This window comes from Strigops habroptila, chromosome 7, assembly GCF_004027225.2.
Source record: "Strigops habroptila isolate Jane chromosome 7, bStrHab1.2.pri, whole genome shotgun sequence".
In the NCBI taxonomy this organism is placed as follows: domain Eukaryota; kingdom Metazoa; phylum Chordata; class Aves; order Psittaciformes; family Psittacidae; genus Strigops; species Strigops habroptila.
In genome coordinates this window covers 68,991,375-69,009,076 of record NC_044283.2, presented here as the reverse complement: position 1 = coordinate 69,009,076, position 17,702 = coordinate 68,991,375, and the positions used below count along the sequence as shown (strand labels likewise).

The 17,702-nt window shown below is 36.2% G+C and overlaps 1 protein-coding gene across 1 annotated transcript in view; it reads left to right on the top strand.

Moving 5' to 3' along the window:
• The window catches only part of LOC115610994, a 160,556-nt gene extending 150,482 nt beyond the window's left edge, over positions 1–10,074 (top strand). The window contains exon 6 of the mRNA XM_030493234.1: positions 10,046–10,074. The gene's annotated coding sequence lies outside the window, so the exon portion shown is untranslated. The remainder of the gene's footprint in view (positions 1–10,045) is intronic.
• Positions 10,075–17,702: the final 7,628 nt, after the last annotated feature.

The following is a 17,702-nucleotide window of genomic DNA, read 5'->3' as shown; positions in this document are numbered from 1 at the left end:
AGTGATATAGCTGAGAAAAATAGGAGAGCTACAGGGATTTTTAATCCCTTGCAGTAACAGCAGCACAGAGAATGCTGAAGAATGACAAAAATGAGCCGAGCTTTTCTTTGGAGGGCGGACTTTTATCCCCTATTGTGGAATGGGATTGTATAGAGGCTAAACAGCTGGGTCTTTCCTGCCCACTGATAATTTTGAATGGACATTTGTGAGCAACTTGCCTATCAGCTATTCCCAGAGAACCCACCTGAAAAGAAACTGCTTTGTAGAAAATCTGGAGAGAAGTTTATCTTCACCCAGGTAAAACTCCCCAGCACATAGGTCTGCTGCCTATATCCTTTTGAAGGCAAGGAGGAGAGAAGGCAGGAAGAGTAAGAAAGGGTAGAGAAACAGTCCTAGGTCTTTTTGGAAAAGGAGAAATTTCAACTCAAGTTCAGGATACGTGGCAAGTTAAATCTACTCATCTGATCTATTAATTTTCTAAAGTGTATAGTGGGAGATCTGCAGAACTTTGCGTCAGTCTCCTCTCAACTAACCAGACATGCCTTTCGTGGTCAGTAATTACTTTGACCTTTGTTTAAAGCACACACACACCCCCCCTGTACATGCTTTTTTTTTTTTTTCCCCCAAAAGAGTTCAGGAGTTACATTCAGATTTTACTCTAGAAGTTCACCTAAAGAAATCATTGAATGACCTGATTTTAAAGAGTACCTGAAATAGGGTGGCAATTCTTCCCATTCTCTCACTGGCTTGAATATATTACAGAGCCAGTTAGGTACTGAAGATATGTGGGGTTACACTGAATGTTTTTGACTTTCCAAATCTTTTAGCTGCATTTCTCTGCAATAGATAACTGTAATTCTTAGATTCTGGATACTACGTAGGCTTAGTATTACAGTATCAAAACCTCCTTTTGAAGTTCAAAGGGTTATTTGTAAAGCCTCAGTGATGAAGCACTTTATCAAAGCAAATGGAGTGGCAAAACTAAGAGAAATTTAAGTTACTTTTCCTATAGAAAGAAAGCAAACTGCCACGACGAATAGAAAACAAATATGACTCCCTGCAATATATCTTGTACAAGAGTAATATAAAGGGTCTGATATTTTGATATGCCTTTCTTGTGATCTGTGCCTTGATCTCAAATAATAGATCAATCTACTAAAAGTAACAGAGACCCGAAATTTACATATCTGACTGAATATTCATGTGCATGCATTTAAAAGGCATTCAGCTCCAAAGGCTTCACTATGTGTCTTTGTAAATGCTACCTAATACTTTGCATTTCTGTGAATGTTTCTGAATTAAGTAGATAACACCTACTTCCAGTTTCTAATTTATCATAGTTGGAGATGTAAGAAAAGATAAAAAAAAAAATAAAAAAAATCCCCAGCAACCCACATCGCCTGAAGCTATTATATAAAGCTTCCAAATCTAAAAATGCTGCTAAGATCAATCCTCTAACAGAATAAAGAATTAGGTAATTCTTTTTTTATTATTATTATTTTATTGAAGCTTTTTGGTGCCAGTCCATCTATAGTGGTTTACAAATTTTCTCTGAAGCTATTTAAAACAAGTATAGAGTATCAAAAGCAAGCTGTCCCAGTTCAAACTCACTAAAGCTGATATTGCAGATCCAAGATGAAATCAGGGAGCCATGTCTCAGAACACAGGCTATTGATATACACCACTGTTAACTGGAGTTTGTAAAGCTTTTATAATTTCATAGAGTTTAAGGCAGAAGGGATTATTTCATCTAATCCAACCTCCTTTATATCACAGGCCTTTCTGGTTTACACTCCTTGAAGCCCAGAGATCTTAATTAGACTAAGGCACTTTGTCCCTTAGGTCACTAAGCAGAGACAGCAATGGTACCGAACTTTAGTTTCTAGTATTTTATTATATACTAATTTATCGGGATTAGTCATCAGACTGTTCTGTCTGTAATTCCGTATGGTGACCTCTTTTGTAAATTGAATATATTAGGATGGTGTTGGCAGGATAAGGCTATCTTCCAAATGTTTCTGATTTTCCAAGATTTTTTAAAAAGTATCATTAGTGGTTTATCAGTCTCCTATGCTACTTCATTTAAGACTTCCAGCTTGTCGTGGTTTAAGCCCAGCCAGTAACTCAGAATTTTTTCAAGCTGTTGGTTTGAAAATACTTTCTTTTAGCAGCAACTAAATCTTCCTTTCCTCAGCACCACCATAGTGGATGTTTCCTCTTCTGCTATTCCAGCTGTAGAGGTATCTGCTGAACATATTCCTCTTTCAGAAATTCTGCCAACTGCGTCAAACGGTTGATCTATACAAGCCTGAGAATTTTTTTTTGTTTCTATTGCTACAAAACTGCTTTTCACTACAAAGATTCAGAGCAGTTTCTGAAAATCATACCCTTTCAGTTCAAAGATCTAAAATTCTGGCATCCGAATTCCCACATCACCTTTAGAAATGTGGCTTAGGAAACAGGCTGACTAAAGTCAGGGGCAGGAGGCACATGATTTTAATCAGAATAGAAATTGACATGTTCTTTTATTCTCACACAAAATCGGAAATTTTTTTTTCTTATATGCTGCAAAACTTTTCTATAGTGTAGGTGACCTGCTATTAGGGAATATTAGCTGAAAAATTATTCTCAAATACAGATTAAATTACAGCTAAAGAGACAGAGAAACAAGTATTTTGTACCTAAATAGTGCCATAGAAATACTGTACTTTAGTCTCCTAAAACATACACATAACACAAAAGTTTTTGGACACCTGATATAATTGCACATTCTACTGTAAGAAAAAAAAGAAAAACCTGTCATCCATCCACAGGATCCCTTAATTGGCTTAGGAGTCCTCAACGAACTGATTGATCTTGCACAGCTGTTTGTAGCAATGCATGACAAATATGTTTACAATTGACAGAGACAGATGACACTATAATTGACAGTTTACTTTTCTTCTGTATGTTTTTTTAAGCTAGAAGATCAATTGGACATCTCCAAAGTTTGGAAGGGAAAAATAGATCTGTTTCTATTTCCAATTATTTTTATTCTGCATGGCATGCTGAAACCTGTCACATCTAAGACCAGATTGTCCAGTTTTAATATGGTTCACTCTCTTTCATCAAAATAACTTCTATTACACTTTGTCAAAATAAATGGCACTGCTAAGGTGATTGGAGGCATATAGCTTATTCCAAGCCTGGAAAACTGAAGGTAGAGAAGTACCCAAGTCATTTATTTACCTCAAATTAACCAGACAAACAAAAGAGGGGACACGTTTGGGGGCAAACAAGTGTTGCCTTTTCATGGAAGTCTTTCTAAAATGGTAGAAACACTGGGAATTCCAGAAGAAAAACAGGCAGCCACCTCCAGCATTGCAATTACTGATCTTCTAGGCAGCAGTCTCAAATCACTGGATAGCAGTCTGCACATGCTGGATCTAGAAGTGCTGAACTTAATTGCATATGTGGCATGCAATGGTAGGATTGTGGAGTGCAAACATGCACATACTCAGGAAATGAGATATAAAACATTTAACTGAAGTAGTAGCTGCTTCTGTTTCCTTCATGTTATGCTAGTGTTTGCTAAAATGTCTTCACTTGCTCATTCCCCATAAGTAGGCAATTATACGTAGTGGGACAACATAACTCTTCTCCCTAATTACCTAATTGTAACTATTATGTATGCCTCTGGTCCAACACCAACCAGCAAATGAAGCTGAAAAGCAGAGCTAAGGATTTTGCCTTTCCAGAAGAAGGACGAAGAACCTGATTTTCCTCTCCACATGCCCTATTTATACTTTTGAGGAGGAAAGATACATGTGATGGAGACTCTATGTGGGAAAGGTAAATTGTTTTGCAGACATAAAGAGAGATTGCATATCTGCTTCAAATGAATCCCTGTGTTAGTCTGTTCATGTGTGGATGGGCATATGGGTGTGCAAATGTGTGGGGAAGAGATGTGAGCTTGAGAGGTCAAAGGTAGGTGGGGGATGCATTGAAGGTTGTGTATTTAAGTCTACAGGCTTACTCCTGACAGGAGTTGACAAAAGTATAGAACAGAACAGAGAAGGTGGTTGATGTGGAAGGCTAACAGGAGCAGAGAAGAGATTGAAAGCAAGCTGCTCAGGAAAAGAGAGAAGTGAATTAGGTGGAAAAAGATGGCAAGATGAATACCAGAGTAATATAAATTTGAAGGGGAAACACAAAGATTTAAAGATTCAGTGAAAATAAATGGGACAAAGCAAAATAATCAAGGGGGAAGGGGAGGGGAAGCCAAACAAAAACAAAACAACAAAAATACCCAAGACTTGCAAAGAGACCCGAGGATTGAAAAAATGGCTACTTAATGAAAGCTTGAGGCAAATGTGTTTTCTCTATTTTAAAATGTTAACCAGCAACAAATTAGTAAAACAGAGAAAAGAAGTCTCATTTCATAGCTTGCCTGGGGCATCGAAGAGCCCAAGGCTTAAATTATGAAGGCACATTATTTAGCAGAAATTGGTGTTCAGAAAGGGCTACAGCTTGTTGTACTGTAAACAAATGCAATTGTCAGGAAAGAAAGAAATCTTTTTTCGGAGCTGGAAGATTGCACATCAGTAGGCACTTTCGGTACCATTGCTGTTTGATTTTATCTGCAGGATCTCATAGTATGCCAAGCGATGCTTCTCTGGCATGTGTTGCTGTTAAGCAGAAAGTTGGGAGAAGCTGCAGTGATTATGAATGACTGATGAAGACCAGAGTAGAAAGATGATTATTTTTTTTTAATGCTTCTGATGTTCATTATTCTTCACCAAGCCTGTCCTTGCAGCTTTCCAGCTTTAGATTATAACGGTGAGGACACTTTTGCAGACATAGGGCTGACTCTAAGGGTCATAAAGTCTTAACACTTCTGAACTAGTCATGGAGGCTCACTCTCTTGTGAATTTGGAGTCCTCCTTCCCAGCTATGAACCATTGCAGGAGTAAGGTGGGATAACGTTTAATGTTGTTATGCAATCAACTTTCTTTCAAATCAGTATTTTCCTAAGCAGTAGGTAGGAGCTGCAAGTATGCATCTGTACAAATGTGGAAAAATGTAAGATCTATATGGTAGGTTTAAAAAAACTTAACAGTAAAAAAAGACAGATATAAGGTCACTATTCCTTGATCTTCAGGGAAAGGAACACAACTTTACTTTGATAAACACTATTGCAGGCTGTCAGTCTTCTGCATATTTAATACCAGCAGAAATCAAATTCAAATCTGGTGTAATCCAATGCAATTTTATTGTGACTTTCAGAGTGACTCCATTCAACAGCTGTGCTTTTGAGCTAATAGGAAAGAATGCATCAATTAACTGGAACAGATACTGTCCTTTGCTTTAGCTTCGCTAGTTGTTTTGTACTCAGTTATTTACTTAGACTTTTTAACAAGGCAAATGTACACTCCTTTTCTGTGCCCATTCCCTATTTGTTTATTTTCAATGGAAGCAGATGCACATTAGAAGCACAGTTTTGGATAATATGCTAACATGTGCCAAATTACAGTGATATCTGCAATGCTTTGTACAACAACCCATCAATGCAAAAATGCTTGATTGCTACCTGTTGTCGTACCAACCTCCAGAGTAATTATTACAGTAATGTGTATTGCTACCTTGTTGTTTGGAATAGATTTTATACCCAAGTATTTTTCACCCAATAGCAAAGTAAGCTAGATTGCTGTAAACTACAGTCCTGAATCAATACTGTATCTAGCAATAGACAGGGGAAAAATATAGAAGAAAATGCAGGCTATGCACTGACAAATAACAATGAATATGTTGAACATGAAGAAGAATAAATTAGTACTTCTCTCTTTCTCTGCCTCAGTGTCCCAGAAAACTGTACATAGAGGATAGCTTTACATACTACTGATTTGTTGCAGCTGCTTCTCTATGTTTTCAGTCAGTAGAGCTAGCCCAATTTTGTGCTCTATTTTCATTTATCTTTTGTACAGCTCCAAAACCCAATATTACACTCTATAGTAACATTTCTGTCAAATGTCTACACTTTTCAAAGAAATTATAGTAATTCCAAATTTATAATTTATCTTTAAAAAAAGAAAAGCAGCGTAATATGGCAATATAAAATTGCCTTTTCTTATTAATCTGTTCAGGTGTCACTGCGGTTGTTATCACCAGGACTGCAATCATTACAGATCATGGTTGATATGTAAAAGGGTGTTACAAATGTGAACATAGTTATGAGATTTTCTTCATTCTCAGAGCAAAGACACATTAAAATATGCATTAAAATAGTTCCTCAGTTTCAGCTTTCTTTTTAAAGCAATAATCTTTAGCAGAAATTCTTTGGAGGCTTGGAGACTTAGGTTTGCCTGGGTCAGTGGACACCCATATGTTCTGAGGCTTTCCTCTGTGTTCAGAAATCTTCTGTGGTTAAAACCTCTGGTTTTGAAAAACTTAGCTGAGAGCTTTGACAAAATCTGGGAAGGTTTCACCTTTCCTCTCTTAGGCTTATAAGGAAAATCAGAAAGAGATGAATTTTCACGCTGAAAAGCTCTATTTGAGATGCATGGAAATAATATTAAATCACAGTCTAACTGCTTGCTTTACCTTTTGTTTGAAATTGAGATTGTTTTATGTTGGATGTCACTAGAGTATTTAATTACTGTATTTTTAGGGATCATGACATTGATATGCTTTGATATTTGCTATCCAAAATAAAGTGGTCATTGACAAAAGGCCAGGTTAAGAAAAACATATAAAAATGTTTGCATATAATGTATAAAAATAGGCAACTAAGTTACTGAGATTGATCCAGGTTTACATGCAATCAACTGGATGGGCAGATCCTATTTAATCTCAATATTAAAGACTAAAATTAATATGGCACACATTATTCTATTTCCTACCAGTGGTCACAGATGCAATTCGCAGAAGAGAATTTTAGCAATGTACTACTTTTTTGCACAATAGCATATTTCAAGGGTTATCTGCAAGATTTCATTTGGATTTATAATTTCTTCATTTGTTTACCCTTTGTCTTTCCCCTGCTACTTGAGATCTGTAATGCTGATTGGATTCAGTATTGGCATGTGATTTTTTAAGGATTAACAACTGTAGTAAAATATCAGACATTTAGACCTTGAAATCTTGGTTTGTTTATACCTCAGTTTATGGGCATATCCTTCTTTCCCAAAATATATGTATGCACGTAGTTAATCCTTACCAATTTTTTAATTTTTTTTTTTTCCCCTCACATATTTTCTGGCTGGTCCTGTATTTATTCCTTTTCTTTCTGTATTCAGTGTCTTGTGCGTACTCATGCCTCTGTTTTTATTTCTTGAGCATTTAGATCACTGAGCTTTGTTCTTACTGTTTCTAAATTTGTATTTATAATCAGGTTCAGCTGACCAAACTCTTCTAAAATTCACGAGAACTTGTGAAAATTACCTACCAACTTTACGTGGCAGAAAGTTTTATACCAGAGTAGACTTTGATAGAACTTAGCATGTTTTTTCCCTCTCTCTCTCTTAATATGGGTAGTTATATTAGTGAATTAAGGTATTCATCTTAGTAATCGACATATTACTGTATGAAAATATACTTAAAACAATTGCTCAGTATCCAAGAAAACTGATTAAATTCATCCATGCTTCTCTCAGCATTTAAGAAAATAATCTTTGTGTAAGTCAAAATGTCAAAACAAAGTGTCAAATCTTACAATGTGGCAGGAGAGAGCAACAATCAAAATTCTGGACATCTTAAAGCACTGGCAATAAATTTCAGTAAGTGTATAACTGAAATTTTACTGTGTACTTTGAACAGGGATATAATGTGATTGTGTAACGGTCTTTATTCTCTCTCTTTACTCAAAACTAGCAGCAGCTTACCAGAGCTTAAAGTTATGTATTTAACCAACCAAGGACTTGTATCCGATATCCTCATTTACTGTTGATGGTGTTTTTTCGGTATAAAATAATATAAACACAAAGAAGGATATTCAGGAACTAGAATGTGAAGAACATCAAGGAGGAACTGGGCTCACTTCAGAATGTGCTGTTTGGAATTTAGGCCCCCTGTGCTGGGAAGCTTGCATATGCATTTTTGAAGGTTATGAGAGAGCCATTTTCCCTACTTCTATCCCTGTCAGAGCCTTGATGTTAGATGACTTGCATAAATACTGGCCAGTCCCTTTACAGCATTATGGAGCACCCTCTTCCCTAGGGTGCTTATGGAACAGAATCTGACAGATACCACCAAAACATGAGACGCCTTAAAAATAACCCCACACTTAAACAACAACCATGAAGTGCCCACCTTGCAGCAGGATTGTGGCAATCCTGCTTTATTCTTAAAAATTGTCAGCTTTTAAATGGTTCCTCAAGTACTTGGTCTTCAGCAGATTACATACATATTAGATCAATGCTTTTATTACATGTGTTCTAAAGGCTGGGGTCAGGGTGTGGGAATGTATATGTGTAGAGATTAGGATAGTAATAATGAAACAGACATTTACAGTTGCTGCTAGAATCTCCATGGTTTCACAGCAAGGGACTACAATCCTGCACAGGATTGTTTCCTCATGTGCAGTACACAGCAGGATCATAATTCTGGTATTAGTGATGGGAAATGGGACAGAAAGAGACTGCCAAAGAGGAAGTCCCCTTCTGCAATGAGGCATCCTGATGTGTAATATTTTGTCTATTTACAGTCATCCCTGTGGTCTATACTAATGACATTATGTCCCAGGAGATCATTATCCAGTGATTGCATCCCATCATGGATTGTTCTCAGTGACCTGAGCGCTGTTGGAACAATAGTATTTTTGTAACACCTGCTACTTCCCTCTCTCCTGTTTGAAATTTAGTTCCTCTTTTGGCCTGATGCCTTGCTATGCTTTTTATAGTTTGTTCTCTGTTACAAAGCCAGTTTGGTTTCCTGTGTTTAGCTGTACAGGGCTACCGCTCCTATCAACATTGTCATTCTCATCTTTTCTGTATTGGTGTTATCTGATGTGGTGTCTTCTTTGCTGCTAGCACATAAATTACATTGTTGATTCTTTATGGTTTCCTGCACTCTGAATTGAGTTATAGCTTTTACAAGCATGTGATCTGGCTCTAGGAGAAGACTGACAACTTGTCATTCCTGGAATCTGTGACTGTCTTGTATTAATTCACTTTATAAGACCCAGTATTTCAGTGTTCAGCAAGAGCAGGAGCTACTGTATTAAAATCCTTCACTGGTACTTCTTCATTACATCTGTCAATATTTTGCCAAAGGGACTTGCTCTTAGGCATTTCTCTTTTCCACCCAATTTTTCTAATTTCTGCTTTTTTCCTCTATGTTTCTCTGTCATTGCTATGGAAACTGCCTGTTTATATTTTATTCTGATGGGCAAGTTGAAATATTTGTTTCAGAACATAGCTGAGATGAAAATTGCCATTTTCAAAAAATTATTTTAAACCAAATATATTTATATGGTTTTACCTATACCATATAATTATAGCAAAGTCACTGGGCTGTGTTGCATATGTCTTGTATTAAGCTTCCTATGCATCCTGGAAGCTTTCCCACTATTTTATTAAAATCAATCTTTTTTTTTTTTCATAATTGGAAAATATATTAAATGTATTAAAATTGTGCAAACATGGGATATGTTTTCTTTTACAGCCTTATTCTAGCTATTCTCAATTTTCTTTATTCATATTTTTGAAGGATCAGTCAATCTGATCCACTGAGGTGAGTTACTTTTCTAACTTTTCATATTAAAAGTGTGGAAAATTATACAATTAGATGTTATTCTTTTTGTCCAAAAAGCTATGTAAAGAAGGCCCCATTTTAAAGATTTTCAGGCTTCTGAAATGTAAGAAGAAACAGAATTTTTAAAACAGAAAACATCTAAAGGGTAATTTTTGTCTGTATGAATTTTAAAGCAAAAAGCAGTCTTAAGAAAAGCATCTTAGATGAACAGTGCACCTTAAATTGCAAATTGAGAACTCATGTTACAAAGCCCTTTGCTTTTCAGAACTGTATGCAGAAATTACTGTGAACTTTTACACAGGTTTCCCTTTTTCAGGGCTTTTTGAAGTTCCCCTTTAACTGGCTGCTCTGCATCCTGATTGAGGTTCAGCACATTTATATCCAAAGGAAATCACATCACGGCTAAAAGTAAATGACATCGCTTCAGAAGACTACTGCTTCTATCAGAAATAATTTTTCCAATCTCCTTTTGATCATAAAAAAAAAAAATTCTTCAAACCAGAAAAATCTTTAAACTTTCAACCATTACCATAACCTATAAAAATAGCCCTTTGTAATAATTACCTTTTCAGTTCATGTATTGATTTAAAACTGTATATGCAGAATCACAATGTTACCTATAAGTAGTAGCTTGAACAAGGATAGGTTAATTTTTGCTTCCGAACATTTTAAACCAAATTACTGTTTTTCAGTGACCCTGGAGTAGAGAGGTATGAACTACTTAACCCACCTATTGAGAGCAATGATGTAAAACTCTATTCTGAATCTGCCTGAGAAACCAGAGATTTGGTTCTCTCAAAACTAATTTGCTGGCAAGCTACAGTTAAAGGTTGGGAAAGAGGGATTTGGATCGGATCATTTCTCTTGTTTTGTCTTTTTCTTTTTTCAACAGAAAATATCAGGCGATATTTTGGTAAATGGGAGTTCTGGCCTGTGAAGAGGGGTCAGGCAGTATATGCAATGGAAGTCATGTGGTGAGGTTTTTTCTCTTAATGATCTAATTGACAGAATCTATCACACAGTAATCCTTAACAGGGTCCCATTTTCATCTATAAAATTTTCACAACTGCTATTTACTACTCTGACTTGAATAAAGGGCCGGTGGTTGCAAACTTTATAGTGTCCATAGAATTTTCACCAAGGCAAGTCAATACAAGTTTCTTACAAGTTCTAAGAAAATGCAAAATCCATCTTTGAATCCAAGCTTTCCCACAAATGCTTTTAAGCAGTAAACTCACTGGACTTCTAAATAAAATGACAATACCTATGAAACCTTCTTCTTGCCAGTCAGCGTAAAAGAAGAGAAATATTTTTCTTGTATTACTCCTTGGAGAAGGCAGTTACATACTTTGGTGATGAGCAGCTATCTAAACACAAAGATGAATGCCTAGGGTCAGCTGAGGTTGGCAGAAGTTATTTTAAGCTGGTTTCTTATTTGAGAAGCTGAATTTCAGTTGAGTGGTCTGATTCAGTTGAACCGGAGGGGAAAGAAACCAAAGCAAACATTTTCTTTTAAGAATAAGCGCCTGTGTCCATCTACCTCTGGCAGGCAGTGCCCTAGGTTCATTTGTTACCTTCAGCAGTTATCTTTGAAAACTGTCTTTTATATAGAGATACAGATATTTGCCTGTAGATGAGTATCTCCCACTTGTACAGTGGAAAGTTTTGTTTTCATCACACAGCGTCTTTGCTGATTTTTTTTTTGCCAACAATCCTGATTATAATGCATCAAATCTCTTGGAGTCCATCTTTCACATTTTTATGTGAATTAAATGGCAGCATGAAAACAAAGTTGCATTTTCTCACTTGAGACTTAGCTTTGAAAGCCACTAGTGTGTTGCTTCTCCTGGTATTCCCCTAGTGAAATTCCTTCCGATTTGACACAGATAACAAAATTCCTAAATCCCACACTATTCACTGCCTCCTTTTTTGAATAGTTTCTGTGGTCCTTCTTGAGCATTTATGGTATACAGTTGATACTGCATAGGTTAAGAAAAAAAAAAATTGCAGAATTTTGTATGTCCTGTAAATTTTATGTGAAATGGGTGGACAAAAAAAGGTATTTTACTTGTCATTTTACCAGCAGCCTCATCGTTCCTAGCAGTCTTACAATGTATCTTAGATAGACATAATCTTACAATGTATATTAGATAGACATAATAATGACAGAAATTCTCATATTTATGAATGCTATTATGGCTCTTCAGGTTTATTGATAATTGAGTGTTTTCTAGATCTTTATATTGGTTTACTTTTGTTGTGCTTTCTGGGAAACAGCAAGTTTGGAAACACATTGGTATATTTAATAATTAAAAGCAATAAGAAACCATTAATAATGCACTAGAGAACCATGCATGAGCATATAGTTAAATAAACTCCAGGCTGGAACGTCAGTGGCATTGCACTATAAAAAACAATTCCCTGTAATGCTCTATGAAGTAAATCAGATAGATAATGCTCTACTATCACCTTTGCTCAATGCTACTAGCATTGATGGAGGCTGCAAAGCAGATCATTAGCTATTTTACAAGAGTTGCTTGCTCTGAAACACTAACCTAGGTAAAATTTGAGTGAGTTTAAATCTGAAATTCGGCTTTCCCCTGCCATGGTCTAAATCTTACTTCTTAGAGGCCAGATATTTACAAGAATTTGATTTTGAATCTGTACTTAAGCACTGGTTCCTTTGGATTTTTAGAAGCATATGTTTACACAGATCTGTCCTTGAAAGGGAAAAATGTTTTTTTAGTATTAAAAAATCATCAGATATTTGTTAAGAGAAAATTTCTTCGATGTATTTCAGAGAAGATACTTCTGTTCAGAGCAGCCAATTGGAACACAAGATAGCAATGTATGTATCTCCTCCTCTGCATTCTTCAATACCCTTTACATATCAGTGTTTGGCCAAAGTCAGGGGTTGTTTGACTGTCTTGAAAACTTTGAAGGACAGAGATTCAGCAGCATGAGTTTAGCCCATCATCTTTGTAACTACCCTTCCAGTAATTGTAAATTGCTATTAGATTCTCTGTTAGCACTTCTTCACCTAACTAAACAAGCCCAGCTGCCTCAACATCTGTTATTTTGGTAGCCATCTACTCTTCCCTTTCAGGCATCTCTACATATTCAAAGGGGAGCCCAGTGTTCCAGACGCAGCTCCAGACATGGCTCCCTCCTCCAGAGTAGAGGGAGTAACAGCTCCTTTTGATCTGTTTTCCACACTTCTCCAAATGTGGCCCAGATTGTGACTGATCTTACTTGCAGTGTGTGTTGGCTCATCTTCATTCTTGCATCCACTGTAGCTGCCAGGTCCTTTCTGGAAAGGTCAGTATTCATTTTCCCACCATATACCAATGCATTGGGTGACACTGCCTCACAGCAGAACTTTCTGCTGCTGCTTACTAAACCTCAGGAGATTTTTTATTGGCCCAACCCTCAAATTTTTTAAGGTGTCTGTATCAAGACTCTGCTATTTGTCATGTCAGCCAACTCCCTAGTGTACTGTCATCTTCAAAGTAGCTGAGGATGTAGTCTGCGTCATCATCCAGGTTTGCTGAGGAAAATGTTGACAAGTGTGGATCCTGTGTTCAAGTGTTGGCTTATAAGCAGCTGCCAGCATGTGCAGGGCCATTGATCCAGTTGTCCAGCCAGTTCACATTCCACTAACAGTCTGCTAGGCCAGCCTAACATCCACGCTTTACAAATGAGAGTGCTGTGGGAAATGGTTTGCATACCTTCACGGTACAGCATACATAATTCTCTGTTTTAAAGCAGTGTGATCAGAGGCAAAAAAAAAAAAAGAAAAAAAATGCAACTAAGTAAACAAAAATAAAATGCTCTAGAAAGAGGAAGCTAGAGAAGGCTGCAGGGAGAGCTGAGACATCACTTGATAACCGCTACCACAGAGAATGAACTGGGTGGGTTTGATGTGTGTCTTGCCCGAGGCAGGAAGGGAATGAATGTTTTTTTGCTCTGGTATGATATTTCAGTGGAATTCGCCAATATTTTCTGACTGAGTTGGATGGAGAGTTAGCAGAGCAGAACTGTGGCTATGTGGAACATCAAATTGTTTGTTGTTTCCCATGTGTCTTAGCCCCCCTTTTATGTCATCAAGATATTTAGCTCTTTTAGGGGTCTATATCGCCTATAGGGCACTGCTGTAAGAAACTTGCCAGAGAAGCTGTTGCTGAACATACATTAACTACTGAAAAGCCTAAACAGAAAACTCATGTGGGCCCCTCAAAGATATGAATAGCTGCTACAACTATGTCTCTGTAGCAATAAAGACTTTTATGCAGTCTACCAGAATGGGTTTAGTGTATTAACCTCACTACAATAGGTCCACCTGACACAATTTAGCATGTGAAAGAATGTATCTGCAGCAGATAACACAAAGTAACAAACTTTTCCAACTGATAATGCAGTAGAGAAAAGGTACTTTATTTCTGGTCAGCTGCCAAGAGCTCACCATCTGATTCATAATCAAAACAAGATGTGGAAATTCCCTATGGATTAACAAATATCACCCAGTCTGATTTACAAAGGCTGTCAACATAAGACAGAAGAGACCCTGACATTTGGTGAGCTAGAGGAGAAAGAAGATGCTAGTTAATTCTGAATTCTCTTTCAAATCAGTCCTGTTTTTCCAAAATGCAGACTGAAACAAAAAGTGCCCAAGTGATGGACATCATGACCATGTGCTCCTCGATCTTTTTGTAGGCTCTTTGCTTGAGATGTAAGTGCTGCTCTTTGCTGTGGCTTTGTCAGTTACTTCTGCCACACTCTGAAAGATGGTTGAGAATGCACGAGGTAGGAAGTTTTTTTCTGCTAGAGTTCTTCATCACCCCTTTTAGAGAAGTATGAAAACAAACACATAATCTAACACAGCAGCCTTTCGTTTTCACCAGCAATGTTATGAGTGTTAGTTATATCACTGGTTAGAACGCATGATCTTTCCCTGTTTAATGATAAGAAAAATGGATATGGAGATTTATAGATATACAGATATATAGATATATTTTTTTCAGTTTAGGACACTACAAAGAATGGATAGGATATCAAGAAGAATATAGATTCCTGCTTTTTGGGCAATTTAATATTTCATTTCTTCCATTTTTTAGAAAAACATATTTTTCTGACTTCTTCCAATTCAGCAGCTTTCTTCAGAATATTGCCATAATCTTCAATAATTAATATTGAGACTATATCTGCTGCTATTTTGATTTGCTACAAAAGAAATTTCAACCAAGAAATGCTTAACCATATTTTTCTTGAATTATTTGAAACGGGAAAGAAAATAATCTCTAAATCAAAGGCATATGTTTTAAACAAAGCATAACATTTTAAATAGTAAATACCCATTTAATTATTTAAAATTTCATTCATCCGTCTTGTCCAAATTAGTTCTAGAATAACTGCTATAGTAGATGTGAATTTATGAATGGAAATGTTAGGGCAACAGTAATTTCACGAAGAGTATTTATTTTTTAATAAATCATTAGTCCATTGGAATTAAAAAAACTTAATCTTTTACAGAGAATTGCAGATAGAGTCAGTGCCTGTATTTATATGCTAATGACTCTAAAGGAAGAAAGCAGAATTAACATATAATGCTTAATTAAAAGAAAAGAATTGCAATAATCCTATAACTTGGAAGTAAAGCACAAACCATTTCTGGTGCATAATAGAGGTTTTAATTATGTACTTTCAATGTAGCAGTTCTTAAGTAATGGTTCTGGCACTGGCAATAACATAGAAGAAAAAAGTCCCAGTGAAAACTATTGAAAGAAATTAATCCTGTTCAGTTATAACTTTTGAAAGCTCATTCCTTACGGTCTGTTTTGTGCATTTACAGCATTGAGTAGAAGTTTTTATCATTAAGTATTTCATGTCAGAGTATTTAATTCTGCAAGGTGCCTGCCATTCCGTTCTCTCTGAAAAAAAGACAGTACCAATCCTCTGGAATCAACAAGGTTTTGATACTGTGTTCCAGGGAAGCAGGATTAGATGTAAGTTGTTTTCCTATATACTTACATACATCATTATTCCTATTTGCACTGTTTTAGTGGTTCAGAACAACACTGGTGCTTCAAGCTGTTACTGCGGTTTCTCTGCAGGCAAATGGTCTTTGCAGGGCTTTTACCAATCAACTGTACTTTGAGGTTAAAACCCAAGTCACTTCAATCCTACACTCACAGTTTATTAACTGTGGTCTATGTGGCTGATCAAAAATAGAATTATGTCTATTCCAATTCAGAGGGAAATTAATCTCAGAAAATCTGAAGAACTCTACTATTTCTTTGCAGAAATCTGAAGTATGAGATTGTTCTACTTCTTACTTTCAAACTTCAAACACGTAATTAGAACAAGCTTTATCTTCTGAAATAACAAATATTCTTTGTGGGGCTTTTTGTTGCTTGCTGATTTTGTTTTTTCTTTCAACAAAAAAAATGCCAGAGCCTCACCTGAGGTTTTTTCAATAAGTTTATTTCACAAAAGAGTTTTTTCCCACCTCTGTAGCAAAAATCAATATATGATATAAAGAAATAAAGAAATGCCAAATGGTCTGCACGCATCTGTCTCTTTCACTCCTTGAACTATGCTATTCATAAAAAAGCCTGACTACTGAATTTTCCTGAGGAACATTCTAAATATTGCACAAACACATTGGTGTCAGGATTAAATAAGAAAAAAAAATTTAAAATTTAACTGCCAGGCTCTGCAGATTCAGGACTGATATCTGATACTAGGAAACGATTCACAGGAAAGCAAAGCAAGAGCTGGCTGTGTGTCCAACTTTTGCTCCATAAATTCTATAATTGAGCTTGAAGATAATTTTACATGTAGACATAGGTTTTGGTGAACTGCAGCTTTCTGCTGGTTTTCAGCACTCAATGCTGTGAAATATTTTTTCTTGTTTTTCTACCATCCAGTCCACTGCTATGGTGTTTGTACCGAGGCGTTAGAATGCTCTTCAGTATGCCTTTTCGTGGCAGCTAACAATATTAATCACTGCTTTTAATAGAAGCTGCACATAAATTTGCTGTACTTGCTGAGAGTAAAATCTACCCTCAAAGGATACCACCTTCTAAACCCCATTTTGAAAATGCAAGTGGGATGCCAAATGAGGGATATAAAACTTGGTACTTGTATCTCCTATCTGAACGTAGAAACTTAAAGCTACATCTTCCTGTAAAGTGTCCAGTAAAATATATGGAGACCCCAGCTTTGTGAAATTCATGAATGGTGGGGGTTTAGCACAAACAAAAGATATTATTAGTAAAACAGCTACAATACACAGTGCTTGCTTTGTTTGAAAAATACTGCTTTTGTCACTGCTTTCTCCAGACTGTCCTCCCATTCTTCCCTTCCCACCCAGTTTCTTCTCACCCACTCTGCTGGTAAGAGATTTTCACCTTGTGCTCTTTATTTTCTGCCTATGCTAAGTTCTTCCTTCTATTTGTCTTACGCACTAATGTGAATTGCAATTTTTGTGTCAGGTGGCCTTCAACTATGAAAAGCCTTTAACACAAGGATTAGAAATAATTTTGATGTTCATTATATTAATTTTAGTATTTAACAATGCTTCTTTTTTATTTATTCTTTTACAGGGTCAAATTCAAAGAGCTTCTTATGGCCTTCAGTTGTCATCAGGTCAAATTAAGTATCTAAATATTGCTTGAACTGGATAATGATTATAAAGGCACATTTGAAAATTATCTACAATTTCTTTCAATGTAACTGGCATTGTCAAGATAACCCTTTCTTACACTTCACTAGTCTAGTAAATGTATTTTAAAGAAACGTAAGGTTAACTGCACTGTTAAATACAGGGTCAGCTAAATACAGATCAAAGAGATTAAAGTTGCATCATTTGAACAGGAAGGTGAATGGTGAAAACAACTATTGAAGGACTCTGACAGTTACTTTCATAGACAGCAAATTTGAAAAATAATCAAAGGATGGAGAGAACATTCTTA